At 43.0% G+C, this 14,449-nt stretch overlaps 1 protein-coding gene and 1 long non-coding RNA gene across 4 annotated transcripts in view; one reads left to right on the forward strand and one right to left on the reverse strand.

Annotated features, from left to right (window-relative positions):
* The window catches only part of LOC309545470, a 1,154,934-nt gene that overhangs the window by 792,447 nt on the left and 348,038 nt on the right, over positions 1 to 14,449 (reverse strand). The window lies entirely within an intron of this gene.
* The window catches only part of USP25 (ubiquitin specific peptidase 25), a 226,137-nt gene that overhangs the window by 70,681 nt on the left and 141,007 nt on the right, over positions 1 to 14,449 (forward strand). The gene's annotated exons all lie outside the window — the stretch shown is intronic.

Raw genomic sequence — 14,449 nt, forward strand, 5'->3', positions numbered from 1 at the left:
TTGCAGGCCAACGCCAAATCATTGACATCCACGTTATACACAGATATTTAACAGGCTGCAATGTGGAATCAGATGTTTTTTTTTTTTTTTTTTGTTGCTTATAAAGTATGCAAATGAAACCTTGGAGCTGCGTAATTTAAAACCTGTTCAGATCTGTGCTGCATGCTAAGTGCTTTTTTTTTTTAATTATAAATTTATATCACATACAACAGACTTGGCTATTAATTAAGATAGGTGTAGTGGTGAGGACAGTGAAAAGAATCACTTGCAAAATTATGTACTGGTGAATGTAGACTTCAGGAGCAAGTCAGACTGGTCTGGACATCCAGTAGTTTTTAAGGAAACCTGTGCTGAAAGAAATGAGTAATAAACCAAATATTGCAGCGCTGCTAATAAATTAAATAGACATCTAAATAAATCATCAATATCACTGTGTACCCTTGTGCAAAATGTATATTGTGCAAAATCTCGCAAGATCAAACAATAAATAAATAATCAATCTTCATAAATAGAGAATCATAAATTATAAGTCCATAAAGTGTCCATCAGGTGCAAAATAAGGTGCTTCTTTTGCTTCACTGTACATGTGTGGGGATGTAGCTACAGAAGACGCCGTGATTGGACGGCGAAACGCGTCTAGCGATTGGCTGAGCGGACCTGATGTCATTTCCGGCCGGTGAGGTGCACGCTGCGGAAGCAGCAACCACCGAGCCGAGACCCATATGCCTGCTAATTTTTAAACATTTGCAAGTAGTTTCTTTTTATGGACGCAATAAATTTAATTTGACATACTTCACTATGGATGGCCTTTTCTTTCCCATGAGGGGACTTTGGATGTGAAAAGACCACCATTAAGGATCTCTCCACATGATTGCGGATCCCAGGCTGGCAGAAAGGTTGTGACTACACTGCAGAAATATTTCTTGAATGCCTTTTACTTAGTGTGTTGTGGTAAGTAGACAACCACTAGGGGGTCATCCCCATACATGTACACAGTGAAGCACAGAAGCACCTTATTTTACACCTGATGGACACTTTATGGACTTTATGATTTATGATTTTCTATTTATGAATTTATGAAGATTGATTATTTATTGTGTGATCATGCGAGATTTTGCACAATATACATTTTGCACAAGTCTGCACATTTTGCACAAGGGTACACAGTGATAATGATGTTTTATTTATATGTCAATTTAATTTATTAGCAGCACTGCAATATTTGGTTTATTATGATTTAAAGGCACTAGCACTTTAACTTGCAGCAAGCAGCTAATGAACGCACAGTCACTTTCTCTATATATATATATATATATATATATATATATATATATATTTTTTTTTTTTGCACAATACCATAAGCGCGAGGTTATACCGTCCTAAACATTGAAAGAAATGAGTGCTCGTTTTTAAACCTTTCTTTCTGAAAATGCCAGTTTCCTGTCTGTCATGCTGATCTAATGGCTTCAGTCCTTCCTGTACTGCTGACCTGGAAACATCTTACAGCTCTGACTTAACTGGCTCCATGCATGTTTTTGATCAGTGATTCTGAAGGTTTTGAGGCTTTTCATGTAGTGCGACAGCCAAGCAGCTAGTATTTTCAAGGGGGCAGCAATGGCAGCTACACCTCTGAATTGTGCCGCACTGCCACTCACATCTGAGTTATGCCTGGTACACACAGAGAAGATCGGACAAATGATCCTTCGGGGTTTTTTTGCATGCTAGTCTCATATCGAAGGCGGGAGAGCTACCATGCATGTGAAAACTCTCATACAACCCAGTATAGCTTCTGCGTGCCTAGCTACGTACCAGCATGTAATCGGAAGTGATATAATGTACACTATATTGTCAAAAGTGTAGGGTCGAAAAAAGTAAAAAATATTATTCCGTGCTATGGACCCTGTGGTATATATTGTGTAAGATGTACCTTTTTAAAGCTGCTGCCTCCACTGCAAACAACTACTAAAGGTAGATGTCCGAAGTAAGTGAAAAGAAAAAAGGGGAAGTGGGTCAGTCGCTGCTAAGGTAACATAAGTGTATGCATATGCAAAAATATTGAGCAAATAAAAATGTAAAAAAAAATTATAAAATGGAAATGGGTGCACAACAACCTGTATGGCAAATTGTGATATGTGCTGAATATATATCAGAAACTATTAAACCATACACAGAACGTGATATGTGCTGAATACAATAAAGATCAGAGACAATTGAAACCTATACAGAAGGAATGATAAAAATGAACGCATAAAGTGCTATATTGGAATCAGTCCATGGGTGAACTCAAACAAGTGCCAACTCCCAAAGACTATAAACAAATTAGGTGAGTGAAATTTGATGCAAACATTATATAATAAAGCAGTGCTTGTGCTTCACTTGTGCTCCCCTCTTGCCATGGCACTCACCAGATTAAATTCCCTTCACTGGAGGTGATCCGCATTCACAGCTATACAGGCTGTCTGTAGATCTTTAAAAACAGATGTCTATCTCCCGAATATTATCTCTCAGTGGTGACATGTAAAAGCAATGAAAGCCTCCATAGTGTAAATCCGCAAACTGTTTTTATTATAAAAGGTACAATATTGCACTTACAAAAAACGTAAATAATATCAGGGGTTTGTAAAATAGAAAACAGGAAGTCCGGAGCTCCCTGCGCTCCACGGACTCAAATCAGATGTGACGTAATGACGCTCTAGCTCCGGCTTTTGAGTTTCCTCACTAAGACATCAGAAGCGGGCCATCTTACTACAGCATCCGGTAATTATTGGTTGCGGTAACCAAGTAACCCAAAAGAAGACATGTGACCTGCGGCCATGTTAGTACTCCCTAGTGTGCGGGACACCCAAAACCGTGGCCATATTAATACATTAGAAAAAGGAAAAAAAAACAAAAAAAGTGTATGTATTAAGAAATGTTATATTTTAAAATATAGTGGTATTGTGGGTGGGGACTGAATGGAGACGATTATGTACAATAAAATGAAAATAAAAGTATTAAGATTAAATGTTAAAATATGAAGCCGGAGAAAGTGACGGGATGAAGTTAGCTATCATAAATAACAGTTAAGGCCTATATCTATATTAAAGCCATCAGGTGGGAGGGAATTTAATAAAAAAAATCCACTTGGTTTCATTTTGGGAGACGTTTATCCTTTTGCTGTCTCCACGCCATTGACCCTTTATTAGCTCTATACCGTAAAAAGTCATACATGAGGGATCTCTATTATGGGCTTCTTTTGAAGTGTCTTGACAGACTGTGCTTGGTAAATCCTTTTATTATGTTATTAATGTGTTCCCTGATTGTCACAAATAATGGTCTTGTGGTTCTGCCCACATATTGGTATCGGCATGGACATTCAATAACCTATGTGACGTGTGTACTCGTGCAAGTTATTCCTTTATTTTATACTCCTTGCCTGTCACTGGAGTTGAATGATTCCTTGGTTGCTTGTTACTCTTCCTGCATTGTAAACATTTTTGGTATCAAAAAACTTTCAAACTGGGAAAGGCTGGTAATTCTGGGTGGATCAAGAGCATTTACGAACCAGTTTGTTTCTCAGTGTGGAAGCTCTCCTGTATATAAACTGGGGTCGCTGCAGGAGTAGTTGCTTAAATGTCTTATAAAAAAGGATTTTTTTAAAAGGTTGGTGTTTCTTTACTATCCCTTCTATCTTTTTGTATAACTATTAAAACCCGTGGTTTTAATTATTTTTGTATATATGTTTTTAAAATGATCCTTTATACAATTATGTTTTACTAAGCTTATGTATATCTGATTTTGTTTTTGCGATAATCCGAGCACCCCGGTATTTGAATCATGACACGTCCCGTCTATTGAGGCCATAAATCACAATGCGAAGTACTAATATGGCTGCGGTTTTGGGTGTCCCGCTCACTAGAGAGTACCAAGATGGCCGTGGGTCACGTGTCTTCTTCTTTTGGGTTGCTTGGTTACCACAGCCAATAAATTCCGGATTCTGTAATAAGTTCTATTCAAAAGTATAGGGTGGACTGCCTTTTACATGCGCATGAATTTTAATGGCATCCCAGTCTTAGTCTGTGGGGTGCAATATTGAGTTGGCCCACCTATTGCAGCTACATCAGCTTCAACTCTTCTGGGATGCATGTCCGCAAGGTTTAGTAGTGTCTATGGAAATGTTTGACCATGCTTCCAGAAATGCATTTGTGAGGTCAGGCGCTAATGTTGGACAGGAAGGCCTGGCTCGCAGTCTCTGATCTAATTCCTCCCAAAGGTCAGGACTCTTTGCAGGCCAGTCAAATTCCTCCAGCACAAACTCACTCATTCATGTCCTCCTCAAATTGCAAGCATGAAATTGTCCAAAATGTCTTGATATGCTGACGCTTTAACAGTTCCTCTAACTGGAATTAAGGGGCCAAGCCCAACCCCTGAATAACAACCCCACAACATAATCCCCCTTCACCAAACCATTTTTACCACTGCACAAAGCAAGGTCCATAAAGACATGGATGATCAAGTTTGGGGTGGAGGAAGTTTACTGGCCTGCCCCCAACCCGAACACCTTTGGGATGAATTAGAGCGGAGACTGCGAGCCAGGCCTTCTAGTCCACTTAAGTGCCTGACCTCAGAAATGCACTTCTGGAAGAATGGTCAAACATTCCCAGAGACAAACTCCAAAACCTTGTGGACAGCCTTCCCAGAGAGTTGAAGCTGTTATAGCTGCAAAGGGTGGGCCAACTCAATATTGAACCCTACGGACTAAGACTGGAATGCCATTACAATTCATAGGCGTCCCAACACTTTTGACAATATAGTGTACGTGTGACACCTCTGCTTGGCGCGCCTTCAGCTATACACGGTCAGAGTGTTGTGGCATTTTTGTAAATTTATTTCGAGTATTGGGATGTGTATGAATTAAAATAAAGACTGTCTGTCTCCCTTCCACTATGATCTATTCTGTTGGATAACACAAATTTTTATTAAGAAAAAAAAAACACACCCAAGTATTGATTCCATTAAATACATCAGAATGTATCACAGGGCTGTCAACCTTATAATAAACAATATTTGCAGGATATATATCTGTAATAGAAGAGCTGCAGATTATAACCAAATTGTGTAGCAATACGATTATCATTCTATTACATTCTATTATCATTCTATTACAATTAAACATTTCTGTACTGAAAACCAACATTTTCTTTGCTATTTTTCCCTGCCGGGTTGTTCTCTTGTTTCCGAACATGTGCAGTCTTGGTCATGTCATTTTTTTATGGATAAATACTAGACTCATTAAGTGAATATCATTCGTTCTTTTATCTTACGAGAACATTTTTTCCCTTTTTTGAATATTTTTGCATAAACAGTCACAATTGGCTCTCAAAAGCTGTGTACTTACAAATAGATTATCGAAAGGTCACTCCAAATGCATTTATTTTCATCCATTTTACTCATTACGTGTACCAGGCCATAGTGAAAAGTTACAAAAGAATGACTAACGAAGGTAGATGATAGTATAAGCAGCCTATACACCTTGCTGCAGGATCAGTTCAGTCCTGCACTATCTTGGATCCAAACCAGCTGTTCAAATAACAACATTCTAGTGACTCATGTAGACTGACATTCTTGTCAAACATCCATGCGAACATGCTAAAACACAAGCGTTAGAATGAAAAAAGATGTGCTTTGTTTGAAAAAAAAAAAAAAAAAAAGGCTTTGTTTGACTTGCATTGCCTGCATTTTTTTTTTTTTTTTTTTAAAGAAACTTTATTAAATTCAAAGTGCGATACAATCACAACAAGAGATAACGATGAACAATACATTTTAACCTTTTTTCGGAGCCAGATGCCGAGCAGAGGAGGAGCTCATTTCTGGCCCGGGGGGAGAACATCACATAGACTGACAAGGTCAAATAGAATTGTCACACTAGAACCCTAGTTGGATGGATCTTGTACCTTTGAGGGGCGGTGGTATCCTAGGGGGGTGGACATTGGGAGGAAGAAAAAGAATGCGGATCAGGAAAATGAAAGGGAGGGGTACGAGGGGGGGTGAGGGTGGGGTAAAAAGACGTGGAAAAGATGACACCTATGCTACAGCACATTATTTACTGCCCTGGAACAGTGTAAACAAAATCATCTACTACCAATGCATCGCTAACATTTTTGGGTTGTGAATCTATAAAATCCTGCCATTTGCTTGAGAAACGATCGGCTGCGGATGGAAGGTTGGAGTCCAGGTTGAGCCGGTCTTTAGTCATAAGGCTTAGGAGTTCGCGGTAAACTTGAGATACTGATGGGCCCACGCTAGAAATCCAATTGGCAAGAATAACCCTGCGAGCTATTAAAAGGCAGGTGAGGATCCAGATGCGTGGGTGGGGGAGAGGGCGGCTAGTCCAGATCTGTAGACGTTTGTCCCAATATCCAAAGATAAGCAATAAAGGGTCCTTTGGTAGCTGAAGAAGCGTGGTCCGTTGTATTAACGCCAGCACCTGATCCCAGAAGGCTGAAATAAAGGAGCAGGACCAAAATCGGTGATGTAGTGATGGACGGTTAGTGTTACAATAGGGGCATAGGCGTGCAAGGGGAGAGTTGCCGGTTGTCGTGAAAGGAATATACGCTCTGTGAAGAATTTTTAACTGGGTTTCCCTCCATGTTTCGTTGGGTGTCAGGCGAAGGGTGTGTTTGTATCCTTGAAATAGTTTTGTGACCAAGTCCTCCAGTGGAAAGTCCCTGGCCCAGTTGGCCGCCGAGGAACTAGCGTGGTGAATGGACGTAAGCTTCTGGAAAGGTTTGTAGATGTCCGATATGCTATAAGTCCCTGAGTGCAGTAAAGGATCTAACAGAGGATCGCGGAACCTGTTGGCAGGAATGACACCGGATGAGCGGATGAAGCTTTGGCATTGCAGTATAGGAAAAAAATGTGAGGCAGGTAGGTTGTAAGTGTCCAGGATTTCTTGTATTAAACGGGGTTTGCCGGTAGCTTGGTCACAGAGATCCGCGAACTTTAGCAGGCCTTTCCTTTGCCATAATGTAAAGTAGTCCGACTGTATTCCTGGGATAAAGGCGGGGTTGCCCTGAATTGGTAAGTACTTGGACATAAAGGGGGAGAGCTTCAAACGTTTCCTGGATTCCCTCCAGGCAATCACTGTGTCCCGTAAAAGCACATTGTGTTGGAGTGCTGGAGGCATAGATTTCCATTTAACATGCAGGAGAGCTGCCAGTGAAAAGGGAGAGGACATCTGCGACTCCAATCCAACATTTGAATAGTTAGATGACTCCGAGAGCCAATCCAGGGATATTCTAAGAAGGCAAGACAAATTGTATAACCTGATATCAGGAAGACTAGCACCACCCTCGCTCCTGGGAAGACAAAGTTTGTTAAAGGATATACGGGGTCTTTTGCTTCGCCATACAAATTTAGATATGCTGGTGTTCAGCAGTTTGATATCTTTATGTTTTAACAACAAGGGGAGTGTTTGCAACGGGTACAGTAACCTTGCGAAGCTGACCATTTTCACCAAGTGGCATCGCCCCAGGAGCGAGAGAGGCAGATCCATCCAACTGTCCAGTTCACGAGAAATCTTTTGGAAAAGAGGAGGATAGTTCAGGGTATATATAGAAGATGGGAGTTTGCCTACTCTAATACCTAGATACGTTATGTGCGAGTGAGCGACAGTGAAGGGAGAGGAGGCTGCCCAGTCGGGAGGGGGCATGTTACCTAGGGGGAGGATCTCACTTTTAGCGTAGTTTATCCGTAGCCCCGAACAAAGTTTAAATCTATCAAAAATAGAAACGATGGTACGCATATCGGAGAGGGGGTTCCTGGTAAAAATCAGCACATCGTCCGCAAAGAGAGACAAACGTAGCTCACTTGAACCAATCATAATACCATGGAGCGGCGCCTTGTCCAGCAAGAACCTGGACAGGGGTTCCAATGCCAGATTAAAGAGTAGAGGAGACAGGGGACATCCCTGTCTCGTACCCTTGAACAAGCGGAACTCCTCGGTGAGGGACCCGGCCACCCACAGCCGGGCCGCAGGAGAGGCATACATAGCTTTGACAATGTGAGTGAACGGTCCCGAGAAGCCAAACGAGGCCAAAACCATGGATAACCAATCAAAGTTCACATTGTCAAAAGCCTTCTCCGCGTCCAGGGTGATGATAGCCAGGTCCCCCCCCGAGGATACCCTGGCCTGCTCCAATGCCAAAAGAACCTTGCGGATGTTGGAGGCGGCCGCTCTTCCCTTGGTAAATCCTGATTGAGCTGGGTGTATCAGGGACGGCATAACTTGGGCCAAACGGGAAGCCAGAATTTTGGACAGGATTTTGACATCCAGGTTTAGTAGGGAAATTGGCCGGTAAGACCCTGGCTCCAAAGGATCTTTTCCTTTTTTTGCCAATAACTTTATTATGGCCTGATTTCCCGTGGGAGGGTAGGAACCTCCGGTCCATAGGGTAGAGTAGACCTCTAGTAGGGTGGGGCCAATAACCTCAATAGAAGTTTTATAAAATTCCCCGGTAAGGCCATCTGGGCCTGGGGCTTTGTTCGTGGAGAGGAGTTTAACCGTGTCGTGAATCTCCTGAAGAGTCACTGGGGCGTTTAACACTTCTAATTGTGCCGGGGAAATATTTGGAAGAGTAACATTTTCCAAAAAAAAAATGGGCTTGTCGGTCATCAAACTGATCTGGGGAGTACAGGGAAGCATAAAAGTCCCACATAGTCTTTTTTACCTCCGCGGGGGTGGACACAGTGATGCCCGAGGAGTCACGAAGGGAAGCAATATGTGTGGGTTTATAGGGCGCCCCGCATAGCCTAGCCAAAAGCTTACCGGCCTTATTGCCATATTTGTGCATCATGGCCGTGAAACTAGCGCGCTTAATGTTTTCCAAGTTATCCGCCCACGTATCAAAGGCCTGCTTGGCTAATGTCCATTCTTGACGATGCGCAGGGGAATCTGCGGTCAACAACAGACGCTGGGCCAGCCTGAGCCGGTCACTTGCCCGACGATAGCTTTTAGAAGCGTTTTTTCTAAATGCCGATGCATAGGATATAATTTTGCCACGGAGGTATGCCTTGCCCGCCTCCCAGAACAAATTTGGCTGCGAAACGTGCAGGACATTGGCCTCTGCATATTCCCCCCACGCCTTAGCCAAGTATGCCTGGAAGTGAGAGTCGTTATGGAGGAACCCCGGAAAGCGCCAAAGAGTAGAGTTCGCCTGTTTGTCAGGGGGGTCTAGTGTCAGGGAGATGGGGGCATGGTCAGAGATAACAAGGTCATGAATATCTGGGTCCTCAATCCTATGAAGAGCATTGGCCGAGGCGAAAAAATAGTCTATCCTGGTAAACACGTTGTGGGGATGTGAGTAAAACGTAAAATCCCTGTCAGCAGGATGGTGCAGACGCCATACGTCTGTAAAATGGAGGGATTCCATCACTTGCGCCAGCGGGCCTAGGGTCGGAGGTGTCGAGCGAGAGCGTTTGGGTGGCATTACGGACTTGTCTAAAAGGGGGTCCATGAGAGAGTTGAAGTCGCCACCTATAAGGTGTGGAACATGGGGGTATTTGAGAAGATGAGCGGAGAGATTTCTGTAGAAGAGTTTGTCTGGAATATTGGGGGCATATACGTTAGTGAGCACTATTTCCCTATCATTTATCTTTAAGTGAGCGGAAACATAGCGTCCATCGGTGTCAGACGAGAGGGAAAGGACGTCACAGGAGAGCCGCTTATGGATCAGGATCAACACTCCCGCTTTACGACCAGGGGCGGCTGATCCCAGGACCGTACCCACCCATATCCTCTGCATCCGGAAAAAGTCACCGGAGGATAGATGGGACTCCTGCAACAAGGCAATGTCGGCCTTGAGCCTCTTAAGGTGTCTCAAAACCTTCATCCGCTTGTGGGGGGAACGCAGACCTCTAACATTCCAAGAGAGAATCCTCATGGAGGGTCAGGGGGGGAGCTATACAGTAGTGTAAGAAGTATGTCATGACAAGTAGATCTAGCAGGAAAAGAGATGAAGACTAGACCATGTGCTGTAGGTGGGTGTAAAAAGTTATACCTGGGAATGGCCGATTCCAACCGTGGAACCAGGAGCAAAGGGAGTAGGAGAAGAACAATAGGAGAGGTAGTAAGGAGGAGGGAGGGGATAAATAGGTGGGGGAACAGAGAAAAGTACAACATGGACCTCACTTTTTTCCGAATGCTGCAAGTGTGGCCGTCGGTGAGACCCTTGGTGCGGACCCAAGCGGGCCTTCGACCATCCCGTCCCAAGGTGCCTCTATAAGAGGGGGGGAGCGGAGAGGGTGAAAGGCCCCCAGTACCCGACCCCTGAGAGGGGGAAGGAACGAGTGCCCGATGCAGACACCTTGCAGCATTTAAAGTGGCAGTACACTTTGTTAGGAACGTCACATAAACCTTACAATCCACCTGACATAAGGCAAATAAAACAGTAATTAAACGCAACAGTGCATAAAAAGAAAACAGTAAGGATGAAGCCGAGGGAGGGATCTTTAAAAGGCCCCCAAATTAAAACTTGGGGAGACAAAAGTCAGCAAAAAAAAAATACTGTGTAAGAACCAATACTTTACGTGATCCCAACTAAACGACCTCAGTAAAGGAGAGAGACTCAGTCATAAGTCCAAAACACTTCAGCGGTGAGGGAGGAAACGGTTGCCGCTGACAACGTCAGAGTATTTTTGCCTCTTGTGAGGCTCCTTGCATGGACTCCTCGGGTCCAGGGAGCGATGGGCTGAGGAGGTGTTAGCCGAAAGGAGGTCCGACCCGTCCGCCTGGAGAGAACGGGCAAAAGCTTCCGCATCCGCTGGGTCCTGAAAAGAAAGTTGTTCGCCTGAGGGTGCACGCAGCCGAAGTGTCGCCGGGTATGCCAATGTAAATTTGATTTGAGCTTGATGCAGCTTTGAGCATACCGTTTGAAAAGCTTTTCTCTTCTTAGCTACTTCCACTGAGTAATCCGCAAAAATCAGGACTTTTGCGCCATCGATCTGGAGAGATTTGGATTGCCTGAATTTTTGAAGGATCGCGGATTTGTCGGCGTAATTCAAGTATTTGGCTATGATCGGACGCGGCGAGGGGCGATCAGATGAGTGAATCCCCATGCGGTGGGCCCTCTCGACAACACAGATGCCCTGCAGACCCAAAGCCTCCGGGATCCTTTTGGAGCAGAGGTCTGGGATGGATGATGGTGGCATAGATTCCGGTATCCCAATAAAGCGGAGGTTACTCCTACGCGCCCTATTCTCCAAGTCCTCCACTTTTTGCATTAAGAACTGGTTAGTCTTGTCCTGGGCTTGCTCAAAACTATGTGAGCTATAAATCTCCTCTTCCATGCTGGCTACACGGTTCTCCACTTCAAGCAGCCTGTTTGAGTGCCCTGTTAGCTGTTTTTTTATGTCCTTCATGCCTTCAGCTACCGCCGCTTGGACTGCTGCCGATATGGTGGGGGAGAGAAGGGCCACCACAGTCTGGGCAATGCGATCTGACTGGGGGTCCCCCAAGGAAGGTACTGTGTGTGATGGAGGAGCCGCTGTGTCCATCCGGGAGATGTCCGCCGCAGCCGCGGGGAAGGCCGAGACCGGGGCCTCGATTTGCGGCGGACCCGGCGGGATGCGCGGGCCGCCTTTTTCAAGAAATTTGTCCATAGCGGCACTGACAAGGTACCTGGGGGATGCCCGACGGTATAGGAGCCGGTGTGCACCCTGGATGGACGGTCTGGCAGGATTTATAAGCAGGTATTTGAGGCCGACCGCGGGAGCCGATGAGGCAAGCGTCTACTGCATTCGGCGCCGGAACCGGAAGTCGCATTGCCTGCATTTTAAATGAACCTCAACAGGACAAGATGTATCTGAAGAAACTTAACACAAAATTGGTCAAATGCAGACTCTGAGCTGCCTTCTACACTAATCCATAGAAGTCAGTGGAAAATCCTTCTGCTGACCTATCAGACAGGAATGCAATGCCTGCATGAACCTATCCTTAAGAAGACCATAAACAAAGCAAATTTGATACGGTTCATGATAAACCAGTCGGAAAAACTCACTTCAGGGGGGGGGGCCTTGTCGGCACCTTCCCGCCCAACATCCTTTGAATGAAAAATCAAGGATCCAAGCAGAAAATGTTAGGCTGAACGATGACTTCATCCAATCAGATATATCCACTGTTCAGATATTCAGACAGCCATTGCCATCTGTCAGAATACATTCGCCGACCCTGCTTTTGCAGATTTATCTATCTGCGCTATATAGCTTGTTTGGAGGAATCTGTTAAACCTACAGGCTGAGCAAAAATATAAAAAATTCTATCCGTATATGGCCAGCTTAAAGAGGTTGTAAACTAAAAAAAAAAAACCCTGTAAGACAAAGGTATAATGAGCTAGTATGCATCACATACTAGCTCATTATGAAATACTTAACCTTATTACTAAGCCCCCACAGTGCCGCCCGCTCAGCAGTGACACAGCCGACATTTTCATCTGTCCTACTTCCTGGTTCTTGTCCTCCGGCCATCACTCCTGCGCATGCGCGTGGAAGCCACTGTTCATGGAACAGGGCTCTGAAGAAACAGCACGGGTAGCTGTTCCTTCAGAGCGCATGCGCCGATGACGTCATCGGCTGCAAGAAAAGTAAATATCTCCTAAACGGTGCTTACCTATAGGTACAACTTGGAGAGGGGGTTTACAACCTCTTTAAGTTGTGATTTGCACAGCACACCTACACAAACTATATGCTAGTCATTTTCATTCAGGGTTCCTTCAGAGGTTCCTAATAGACATGCAGTTCGTTTCATTCAGAATTGAAATTCGGACAGATTTTTCGTTATTCGGGGATTCAGATTTATTCCAATTTCCAAATTACAATAGTAATGAATGTAAACAAATCTGAAATAACAAGACAAAATGTGGTCGGTCCTTATTACTCGAGGACTGGAAAAGAATAGAATGGAAAATCAAGGAATAGGAAAGAATAGAAGAGAATAGAAACTAAAAATAGAAAAGAATAGAGTTAAAACGGAATGGAATTGAAAATACAATAGAATAGCATAAAAATAGAATACAAAATAAAGGAATAGAATAAAATGGAAAGAATATAATTGTCTGAAATTCAAATTTCAGATAGAATAAATTTAAATAGAAAATAAAAATAGAATACAAAAAACAATAAAATTGAACAGAAGTCTTTTGTGAATAGAATAGCCGAGAAATTTATAGAATTTTAGTCGAATGTGAATAGAATAGACGAGAAAGTGAATAGACGAGAAGATTTAAAAAAAAAAGAGGAAGTAATCGAATAGAAAAAAACAATAGCATAGAATATACCCATTTTACAAAATTCGAATAGAATAGATTGATGCAAATCTTTCGAATTCTGAATAATTTAATCGAATTCGAGCATGAATAAACAAACTAGTGAAATTATTTAAATAATGAATTGAAACCAAGTGAAACAAGTTTTTTTTTTTTTTTTTTTTTGCACATGTCTAGTTGCTTGGGCGTTCCTTAGGCTTTGGCTGATCAACCTCCCAGATAGTACCTGTATAGTTTGTGCCAACGCTATATGGCAAAACTTTTTTCTTAACTGTAAGGATGGCACTCTGACCTCTACTGTAGGGTTCGGTTTTCCTATTAACCACCAATGTAAAGGGCATTTTCCCCATTGAGCTCCAGTTCCCTGAAGTAAGAAAATTATTTTAGGGGCTCACTTTGGGGAAAGAAGGTTGAAAAACTTCTCTATGCTGTTAATGAAGCTGGGTGACCAGGGGAAATGGAGAGAATGGTCCTCTGACAGATTGATCAATAACTATTGGGCATGCAAGTGGCTATTGTGGAAGATTTTCCAAGTAAAAAAGGTCATATAGCACTGACAGGGCTCCGCATTTTGTATGTCATAGTCTCAGTTTGTGGGAACTAAACTGAATTTTTTTTTTTTTTTGTAAATTTCGGTCATTAAGGCACCCAAACCAAAAAATGATAAACACTTTTCCATAGAATGACGAGGTGCATTTTGATCCATGCAGATATTTCATTTGGAATCTGCTGGGCAGCATAACATTTCAGTTACTGATGCAATGCAGGTTATCCCCAGTTTATTTCACTGCTATCTACTCTCCAGACAGATCTGGATTTCTAATAACTGTAATTGTCTGCACAGAAAATGTTTGTCTTTTTCCTTTTAAGCTCAGTCTTGATCATTGAAAACACATTCCCTTGTGAAGAATCTCATGAACAGCTGATTTCCTGTTCTTGTAAAACAAAAAAAGATGTTGCCTGAGGGGTTGGGGATTGTTTTATAGTCAGAGCAAGCAAACTGAAACACACAAAGTGGACCTGTGTTCACAATCTCTCCATGTTATTAATGCATGAAAGATCATCACTGAGATAAATGCAGTGTAAAGCAGAAGTTTTGTTCATTCGGAAAATTTAGGAACCCTTAAGTGCATTTACTGTCACCTTGAAAG

Source organism: Pelophylax lessonae, assembly GCF_965119305.1.
Source record: "Pelophylax lessonae genome assembly, chromosome: 2".
NCBI lineage: Eukaryota > Metazoa > Chordata > Amphibia > Anura > Ranidae > Pelophylax > Pelophylax lessonae.